This window comes from Scyliorhinus torazame, chromosome 2 (genome assembly GCF_047496885.1).
Source record: "Scyliorhinus torazame isolate Kashiwa2021f chromosome 2, sScyTor2.1, whole genome shotgun sequence".
In the NCBI taxonomy this organism is placed as follows: Eukaryota; Metazoa; Chordata; class Chondrichthyes; order Carcharhiniformes; family Scyliorhinidae; genus Scyliorhinus; species Scyliorhinus torazame.
Window position 1 is genome coordinate 90,757,475 of NC_092708.1, and position 10,892 is coordinate 90,768,366.

Here is a 10,892-nt window from a genome sequence, read left to right on the forward strand (position 1 = left end):
GGGGGGTAACACGTTGCTGAGCTCGGCAAGGATTAACAAGGTCTTAAGGACTTTTATGGCAAATTGTACGAATCAGAACCCCAGGCCGGGGGGGGGGGGGGGGGGGGGGAGGGATGAGACAGTTCCTGGACCAACTGAGATTTCCACAGGTGGAGGAGGGGCGAGTAGAGCGATTGGGGGCCCCGATTGAGATGGAGGAACTGGTTAAGGGTTTAGTGGGTATGCAGGCGGGCAAGGCCCCGGGAACGGCTGGGTATCCCATAGAGTTTTATCGGAAATCCTCGGAGCTGCTGGGTCCGCTGTTGTTGAGGACTTTCAATGAGGCTAAGGAAAAGGAAACCCTTCCCCTGACGATGTCACAGGCTCTGATCTCGCTTATCCTCAAGCGAGATAAGGACCCATTGCAATGTGGCTCCTATAGGCCGATTTTGCTCCTTAATGTGGATGCCAAGCTGTTGGCCAAGATTTTGGCCACTAGGATTGAGGACTGTGTCCCGGGAGTGATTCATGAGGATCAGACGGGGTTTGTGAAGGGCAGGCAGCTGAATATGAATGTGCGGAGGCTTCTGAATGTGATCATGATGCCCTCGGAGGGTGGGGACGCAGAAGTGGTAGCGGCAATGGACGCGGAGAAAGCCTTCGATCGGGTGGAGTGGGAGTACCTGTGGGAAGTGTTAGGCAGATTTGGGTTTGGAGAGGAATTTATAGGGTGGGTCAAATTGTTGTATAAGGCCCCGGTCCCCCCCTGTGCCCCCTGTCCCCCCTGCTGTTTGCCCTGGCGATCGAGCCACTGGCCATGGTATTGAGGGAGTCCAGAAACTGGAGGGGGGCGGTTCGGGGGGGGGGGGGGGGAGCATCGGGTTTCACTGTATGCTGAGGACCTGCTCCTGTATATTGCGGATCCGGTGGAGGGGGTGGGAGAGCTCATGCAGATTCTTAGGGATTTTGGAGACTTTTCAGGGTATAAGCTGAATGTTGGAAAAAGCGAGCTTTTTGTGACACATGCGAGGGGCCAGGAAAAGAGACTGGGAGAGTTACCGCTTAAGAGGGTGGAGGAGCTTTCGCTACTTGGGCATTCAGGTGGCTAAGAGCTGGGGGGTCCTGCACAAGCTTAATTTTGCGCGGTTGGTGGATCAGATGGAGGAGGACTTTAAGAGGTGGGACATGCTGCCGTTTTCCCTGGCGAGCAGGGTGCAGTCCGTAAAGGTGACGGTCCTCCCTAGGTTCTTTTTTTTTAAAAAATAATTTTTATGAAAGGGTTTCAGAAAATATCAATAACAAAATGAGAAAGAAAAAAGAACCCAACAGGGTTAAGTACAAAACACAATCTAAAAAAGCAACCCCCCAAACCCCTCCCCCACTGTACATAAATAATACATTAACATTAACACCCTGACTTAACACAACAGGTGTATACACCCCCTCAGACCCTCCAGTGTAAATAACATAAACAAAAATATAGTAACCCCCCCCCCCCCGAGCTGCTGCTGCCATTGACCAATGTCTATCGTTCTGCCAGAAAGTCTAAGAACGGTTGCCACCGCCTAAAGAACCCTTGTACCGACCCTCTGAAGGCGAATTTCACCCTCTCCAATTTAATGAACCCTGCCATATCGCTGATCCAGGATTCCACGCTTGGGGGCCTCGCATCTTTCCACTGAAGGAGAATCCTTCGCCGGGCTACCAGGGACGCAAAGGCCAGAATTCCGGCCTCTTTCACCTCCTGCACTCCTGGCTCCTCTGCCACCCCAAATATTGCGAGCCCTCAGCCCAGCCTGACCCTGGATCCTACCACCCTCGACACCGTCCTCGCTACGCCCTTCCAAAATTCCTCCAGCGCTGGGCATGCCCAGAACATATGGGTGTGATTTGCTGGGCTCCCTGAGCACCTAACACACCTGTCCTCACCCCCAAAGTACCGGCTCATCCTTGTCCCGGTCATGTGTGTCCTGTGCAGCACCTTAAACTGTATGAGGCTGAGCCTCGCGCACGAAGAGGAAGAATTTACCCTCCCTAGGGCATCTGCCCACGTCCCCTCTTCGATCTCCTCTCCCAACTCCTCCTCCCACTTACCTTTCAACTCCATCACCGAGGCCTCCTCCTCCTCCTGCATCACCTGGTAAGTTCCGAGATCTTCCCCACTCCCACCCACCCCCCCGAGAGCACCCTGTCCTGTACTGTGTGTGGCATTAGCCGCGGGAATTCCACCACCTGCCATCTGGCAAACGCCCTTACCTGTAAGTACCTGAAGGTGTTCCCCGGGGGGGAGCCCGTACTTCTCCTCCAGCTCACCCAAGCTCGCGAACTTCCCGTCCACAAACAGGTCCCCCAACTTTCGTATCCCTGCCCTGTGCCACCCCGAAAACCCTCCACCTGTTCTTCCTGGGGCGAACCGGTGGTTCCCCCGTAATGGGGTCCACGCTGAGGCCCCACCTTCCCCCCTATGCCGCCTCCACTGCCCCCAAATTTTGAGGGCCGCCACCACCACCGGGCTTGTGGTATACCTCCTTGGAGGGAGCGGCAGCGTCGCCGTTGCCAGCGCCCCCAGATTCGTACCCACACAGGACGCCGTCTCCAGCCTCTTCCATGCAGCCCCCTCCCCCTCCATCACCCACTTGCGCACCATCGTCGCATTGGCGGCCCAGTAATACCCACAGAGGTTGGGCAGCGCCAGCCACCCCTATCTCTACTCCGCTCCAAGAACACCCTTCTCACCCTCGGAGTCCCTCGCGCCCACACAAACCCCATTATACTCCTGTTAACCCGCCTGAAAAAAGCCTTCGGGATAAACACGGGGAGGCACTGGAACAGGAACAAAAACCCTGGGGAGCACCGTCATTTTGATTGGCTGCACCCTACCCGCCAAGGACAGCGGCAACGCGTCCCACCTCTTGAAATCCTCCTCCATTTGCTCCACCAGCCTTGTAAAATTAAGCCTATGCAGGGCCCCCCAGCCCCTGGCCACCTGGACCCCCAAATACCTGAAGCTCCTCTCCGCCCTTTTTAGTGGGAGCTCGCCAATCCCCATCTCCTGGTCCCCTAGCTGAACTACGAACAGCTCACTCTTCCCCATATTGAGCTTGTACCGCGAAAGGTCCCCAAATTCCCTAAGGATCCTCATTACCTTTGGCATTCCTCCCACCGGGTCCGCCACATACAGCAGCAGGTCGTCCGCATAAAGCGACACCCTATGCTCCTCCCTATGCTCCTCCCCATGCCACACCAACCCCCTCCAGTTCCTCGACTCTCTCAGTGCCATAGCCAGGGGTTCAATCGCCAGTGCGAATAGCAGGGGGGACAGGGGACACCCCTGTCTCGTCCCTCGGTGCAACCAAAAGTACTCGGACCTCCTCCTATTTGTGGCCACACTCGCCATCGGGACCTCATACAACAGCCTAACCCACCTGACAAACTCCTCCCCAAACCCGAACTTCTTCAGCACCTCCCACAGGTACCCCCACTCTACCCTATCGAAGGCTTTTTCAGCGTCCATCGCCACCACTATCTCCGCCTCCCCCTCCCTCGCTGGCATCATGATAACGTTCAAAAGCCTCCGCACATTCGCGTTCAACTGTCTCCTCTTCACAAACCCCATCTGGTCTTCATGGATGACCTGCGGCACACAATCCTCAATCCTCGTGGCTAAGACCTTCGCCAGCACCTTGGCATCTACATTTAGCAAGGAAATCGGTCTGTAAGACCCACATTGCAGGGGATCCTTGTCCCGCTTCAGGATCAAGGAGATCAGTGCCCGGGACATCGTCGGGCGTAAAGCCCCCCCCTCCCTTGCCTCATTAAAGGTCCTAACTAACAGCGGGCCCAACAGGTCCATATATTTTTTATAGAACTCGACCGGGAAACCGTCCGGCCCCAGTGCCTTCCCCGCCTGCATGTTTCCTATCCCTTTGATAAGCTCCTCCAGCCCAATTGGGGCCCCCAGTCCCGCCACCAGTCCCTCTTCCACCTTTGGAAACCTCAATTGATCCAGGAAACGGCCCATCCCTCCCTCCTCCCGTGGGGGCTCGGATCGGTACAATTCCTCGTAGAAGTCCCTGAAGACCCCATTGATGCCAACTCCACTCCGCACCACGCTCCCTCCCCTGCCTCCCCAGGTTCTTGTTCGTCTTCCAGTGCCTTCCCATTCTCATCCCCAAGTCCTTTTTCAAGCAGATAAATAGGATTATTACGGGATTTGTGTGGGCAAACAGGACCCCACGTGTTAAGAGACTGTTCTTGGAGCGCAGTCGGAGGGGGTGGGGGGTGGGTTGGTGCTGCCGAACGTTTGCAGCTATTACTGGGCAGCGAATATATCCATGATTCGGAAATGGGTAATGGAGGGAGAGGGGGGCGGCATGGAAACGGTTGGAAGCGGCGTCCTGTACAGATACTCGCTTGGGGGCACTGATAACTGCGCCGTTGCCACTTCCACCGATGCAGTATACCACGAGCCCGGTGGTGGCAGCGACATTGAGGGTCTGGGGGCAGTGGAGACGGCACATGGGGGAGGCAGGGGCTTCAGTCTGGGCCCCGATACGGAACAATCACAGGTTCGTTCTGGGTAGAATAGACGGGGGGTTCCTAAGTTGGGTATCAAAAGGATGGGGGACTTGTTCATTGATGGGACTTTTGCTAGTCTGAAGGTGCTGGAGGGGAAATTTGGGCTACCCCCGGGGAATACCTTTAGGTGCATGCAGGTTCGGGTGTTCGTGAAAAAGCAGGTGGGGAATTCCCGCTGCTGCCTCCCCGAATGATACAGGACAGTGTTTCTCTCGGGCGTGTGGGTAGGGGATGGCAAGATATCGGAAATATATCAGGAGCTGCAGGAGGCGGAGGAGGCCTCGGTGGAGGAGCTGAAGGGCAAGTGGGAGGAGGAGGTGGGTGAGGAGCTGGATGAGAGCCTGTTGCCTGACGCCTTGGGGAGGGTCAATTCCTTCTCATCTTGCGCCAGGCTGAGCCTAATTCAGTTTAAAGTGGTGCACCGGGTGCATATGACAGGGGCGAGAATGAGTGTGTTCTTTGGGGTAGAGGATAAGTGTGTGAGATGTTCAGGGAGCCCAGCGAACCATGCCCATATGTTTTGGACATGCCCGGCACTTACGGAATTTTGGAAAGGCTTTGCAAAGGCTATGTCCAAGGTCTTGGACACTCGGGTAAAACCGAGCTGGGGGATAGCGATATTTGGGGTATTGGATGATCCGGGAGTGCAGGAGTCGAAAGAGGCTGGAGTTCTAGCCTTTGCCTCCTTGGTAGCCCGGAGAAGGCTCTTGTTAATGTGGACGGACGCGAAACCCCCAAGCGTAGAGGCTTGGGTCAGTGACATGGCGGGATTTCTCAGGTTGGAGAGGATAAAGTTTGCCTAGCGAGGGTCCTTGCAGGGGTCCTCCAGGTGGTGGCAACCGTTCCTTGACTTTCTCGCGGAACGTTAGGTGGAGGTCAGCAGCAGCAGCAAACCAGAGGTGGATGGGGGTGGTTTGGGCAGTGGATAGGCAAGATCAGGAACTAATTATTCCTAGATACAAGGTGTCCAGGAAACATAGGGAAAGAAATAAAAGGCTGTGGTTGGGGGTTGGGAATCATAATTCAGGAGAATATTGCCATTCCAGAGGGCGAGGATGTCCTTGAGGGTTCATGGACAGAAGCCAATCCACCACTGAGTGTATTTCATCAGCCACTACATAAGGGGAAAAATATAGAGGAGCAAATTTGAGGGGAATTATGCAAGAACTACAGAGTAGCGATAATGGGGGACTTAAATTATCTTAATGTAGACTAGAATAATAATAGTGTAGAAAGAGAAGGGGAAGAATTTCAAAGTGGATTCAAAGAATTTTCTTGACCAATGTTTCATAGAACATAGAACACACATTGCAGAAGGAGGCCATTCGGCCCATCGAGTCTGCACCGACCCACATTAAGCCCTCACTTCCACCTATCCCCGTAATCCAATAACCCCTTCTAACCTTTTTGGACACTAAGGGCAATTTAGCATGGCCAATCCACCTAACCTGCAAGTTTTTGGACTGTGGGAGGAAACCGGAGCACCCGGAGGAAACCCACGCAGACACGGGGAGAACGTGCAGACTCCGCTCAGACAGTGACCCAGTGGGGAATTGACCCTGGGACCCTGGTGCTGTGAAGCCACAGTGCTATCCACTTGTGCTACTGTGCTGCCCAACAAGGGAGGATACATTGCTCTGGTCCTGCGGAATGAGGTGACATCAAGTGGAGCAAGTGTCAGTAGGGGATCATATAGGATCAGAAGGTTTAGATTAGCTATGAAAAAGGACAAGGAGAAATCTAGATAACAATACCTGGAGGAGGGCCAATTGCAGTAGATTGAGAGGGGATCTGGTCCATATAAATCTGAATCAAAGATTAGCAGACAAAATGCAACTTAACAATACATGGGCCAGAAATCCCGGCCAAGTGTTGACGCTGGCGTCAAAACCGGCGCGAGCGACGCCGGCATCAATGGGTCGCCGGGCCCAGTCATTCTCCCCTTCCTCAGGGGCTAGAACAGCGCCGGAATGCTGTGTGCTGCTCCGCCACCGAAAGCCGGCCCCACATGGCCGATGCGGGTCCGCGCATGCGCGCCACGGACATCTCCGCGCCAGCCCGCGGGCAACATGGCGGAGCCCTACAGGGGCATGGCGCAGAGGAACATAGGCCCCTCCCGGAATTAGCACACCCGCCGATCGGTAGGCCCCAGATCGCGGGCCTGACCACCGTGAAGGCCCCCCCTGGAGTCAGCTGCCCCCGCCCCCCCAACAGGACGGCCCCCGCAGCCAGAATGCTGTGGTCCCGCCGGGTAGGACCAAATGCGAACAATGGCGGCGGGATTCGGCGGGCACTCGGCCCGTCGAGCGCGCAGAATCGCCGCGGGGGCCGCTTTCAAAGGCTCCCGACTAGCGCCCTGGTGACCGGATTGGAGAATCCTGCCCATGGCCTTTAATGAGGTTTGGTACAGTATAGCTGGCGAAGATAAAGATATAAAGACGAGCTTCCTGGAAAACAAAGGAGATAGAAAGATGAAGCAGAAAAAGGGGGGTATATGAAAGATGGCAGATATATAATACCAGTCAGAACTAGGATCAATATAGAAAGTTCAAAGGGGAAGTGAAAGGGATAATAGACTAAAACTAGCACTAAAAGCATTAAAAAAGTTTCTATGATCATATAAGTGGGCAGAAAGAGAAGGGATGGGGATCTATCTTTACCGAGAAAGAAGACATTGCAAAATTCACATTAAAAGAGGAAGTAGTTGAGGCACTGGATGGGTGAAACAGGAATTAAGAGCTATTGGGAAGGCTGGCTGTATATAGAGTAGGTAAGTCACCAGATTCTGCGATAAGTAAGGATGGAGGTTGCAGGGGTACTGGTCTTAATCTTCCAACCCTCCTTTGATAGAGGGTGGTACCAGTGGACTGGAAATTTGCAAATTTTACACTTCTTTTGTCATAGTCATAGTCATAGAATTTACAGTGCAGAAGGAGGCCATTCGGCCCATCGAGTCTGCACCGGCTCTTGGAAAGAGCAACCTACCCAAGGTCCACACCTCCACCCTATCCCCATAACCCAGCAACCCTACCCAACACTATGGGCAATTACGGACACTAAGGGCAATTTAGCATGGCCAATCCACCTAACCTGCACATCTCTGGACTGTGGGAGGAAACCGGAGCACCCGGAGGAAACCCACGCACACACAGGGAGGATGTGCAGACTCCGCACAGAGAGTGACCCAAGCCGGAATCGAACCTGGGACCCTGGAGCTGTGAAGCAATTGTGCTATCCACAATGCTACCGTGCTGCCCACCAGCCGACACTAGGACCTTTTATTACCTTTGCTCTCGAGTCGCCAGGTATCTTTATGATACCGCCACGAGGTTCAAGTCCAAGTAATGATCAATAACCCAATACACCGATTAGTAAGATTCAAATCAAAACACATTTATTATACACAGTAGTCGCTACTCATGCACAAATTCTACGTCTAAGCTACTTCTACAACTAACAGGCCTATACTTAACTTCGGACTGGCCCACCAGGTATGGGGAACAAATGGCCTTTCGTTCGGGTTCTGAGTCTGCGGGATTCGAAGTTGGTACGGATTGGTAGCTAGGAGCGCCTATCTCGTAGCGAGCGTTGAACAAGAATAAACCAAACAGCTGGTCAGATTAAGCTTGGTGGTGGGGAAGCTTGTGGAAACAATCATCTGGGACAAAATCAATAATTATTTCATCAAGTATGGATTAATTAAGAAAGATAACAAGAATTTGTTAAAGGCAAATTGCAATTAACTAACTTGATTTGAGTGTTTTGATGAGGTAGCAGAGAAAGTTGATGCTGGCAATATGGCTGACGTGTATTTTGGATTTGTAAAAGGAGTTTGATTAAGCAACACAGAATACACTTGTCAACAAATTTGAAGGTCATAGAATAAAAGGGACAATGTCAGCATGATACAAGATTAGCTAAGGACAGGAAATAGAATAGTGGGGAATGGTTGTTTTTCAGAGTGGAGGAATGTACAGAGAAACCTGGGGTTACACATGCAAAAGTTGCTGAAAGTGATAGGGCAGGTTGAGAAACGCATTAAAAAAAAAAAATTCAGAATCCTGGATTTTAAAAATAGAAGCACTGAGTTCAAAAATAAGGAAATTATGAAAAACCTTTACAAAACACTGGTTCAAAGACAGCCGGGCCAGAGTATTGTGTCCAATTCTGGGCACTGCACTTTGGGAAGGATTTGAAGTCTTTAGAGAAGGTGCAGGAACAGTTGGAAGATTGTTTGCAGAAGTGAAGGACTTCAGTTATTCAGATTGATTGGAGAAACTATGGCGTTCTTCTTAGAGCAGGGAAATTCAAGACGAGATTTGATGGAGTTGTTTAAAATCATGAGGGGCCTATGTTAAGCAGCTAGAGAGAAACTATTCCCATTGGTAGATAAAGTGTTTTTAACTAGAAAACACAGACTTAAAGGTGATTGGTAAAAGAGTCAAAGGGGACATGAGAAAAAACACGTCTCTGCACTGACTGGCTACGATCTGAAATACAGGGCGTGATCTACCAGCTGCGTCACACTCTCTTGAGCATGACGCGGCCGTTAGATCGTGGGAGAGGCCAAAATCAGGAACTGCGACGGGTGCCGGTCGGTTTGCGATCTAACTGGTCCGCTCGTGTCGCCGAGATCAGGACCCCACTGTGACATGAGGAGAAATCCATAATCACCAATTAAAGCCAATCTCCATATCATTAATGGGAATGACCCCTATCTAACTGCCTCCCGTGGTTTAACCACCTCCCCAGCACGCAGTCACATGGACGTCGATTAGGACACCTTTTTCAAACCGTGAAGCTCACAGAGTAGCTGCTGTGGGGATCCGGGGAGATGAGTAGCCATCTTCGAAGTTGGGCAATCAGCTTGGCAGCACTGGGGTTGCTGGCCCAGTGCCCGGGCGGTGGGGAGGGGGGGTTCGGAAATGGCCTCAGGATGGATGATATCTTGGACCCTGCCCTTATGGTGCCATTGGCCGCCAAGGCGGCCAGACACCAGAGAAGGCAGCGGCATCATCAGAAGCCCGAGGTGGCGGCCCATTTGCAGGGTCCCACCCCATACCCTGAGGATCCGGCCACCCATCAGACCACGGAGCGACCCATAGAGGCTGGCTACGGTGCAAGGTGTACAGGCGTTGCTGGTCGTTCAAACAGATGACGGACTGTGCATACTGCAAGAGGTTCCGCCTCAACATGGGGAAGGCATGGGACCTGTGCCATGTCTTTGCAGATTTGGCACCACTTGGAGGAGGATATCCGTTCCCGGTGGCCGTCAAGGTCACAAGTGCCCACAAGTGCACCGTGAAGTTACAGATGCTCCGTTTGCCCAAGCAGGTAACTATATAAGTTACCTAACAGAATGCCTGGGCAGCAGGATTCTCCACCATCGCCAGGATGTCCCAGGTCCACGGGGTAATGGATGGCACAAATGTTGCCTTACGCACATCAGGGCATCAGGGAGAACCCTACATAAACAGGAAGGGGTCTCGCTCCCTGAACGTCCAACTTGTGTGTGACCACCACATAAAGATCATGCACGTGTGCACGCTTCCCAGGGAGTGTGCACGACAATGTTCCAGGGTGTAACTCGGAGATCCTCGCCATCTTTATTTAAATAATTTTAGAGTACACAATCATTTTATTTCCAATTCATGGGCAATTTAGCGTGGCCATTACCTAACCTGAACATCTTTGGGTTATGGGGGTGAAACCCACGCAGACACGGGGAGAACGTGCAAACTGTACACAGAGAGTGACCCGGGGCCGGGATTGAACCTGGATCCTCAGCGCCATAGGCAGCAGTGCGAACCACTGCGCCACTCTGCCGCCCTAGATCCTCGGCATATTTGAGGAACACCCCAGCATGACTGGTAGTCTCTTGGGGAATAAGGGGTACCCTCTTAGGAACTGACTAATGATGCCAGTACAGAAGCCAGTGACCCATGTGGAGACCCGATATAACAAAGACCTGGAGGCCACCTGCACTGTCATTGAGCAGTGCAGCGGACTGCTCAAAATGGGGTTCCGCTGCCTCGACCGCTCTGGTGGTACACTTCAGTACACTCCCTGGAGGTTCGTCCGCTTTGTGGTGGTCTGCTGTGCCCTCCACAACCTGGCACAGCAGAGGGGTGATATGCTGGAGGTGGAGGAGGAGGAACATGAGGCTACCTCCGAGGAGAAGGACGAGGAGACGCCGGACCAGGAGGGGCTGGAGGACGAGCCCCAACTGCTCCTAGCCCCCCATGGTGCTGACCCCCCTTCCTCACCCCCCTCCCCACCCATCTTCCCAACCCCAGGATGCACAGAGGTGGAAGCATCTTGCTGCTTACCACATC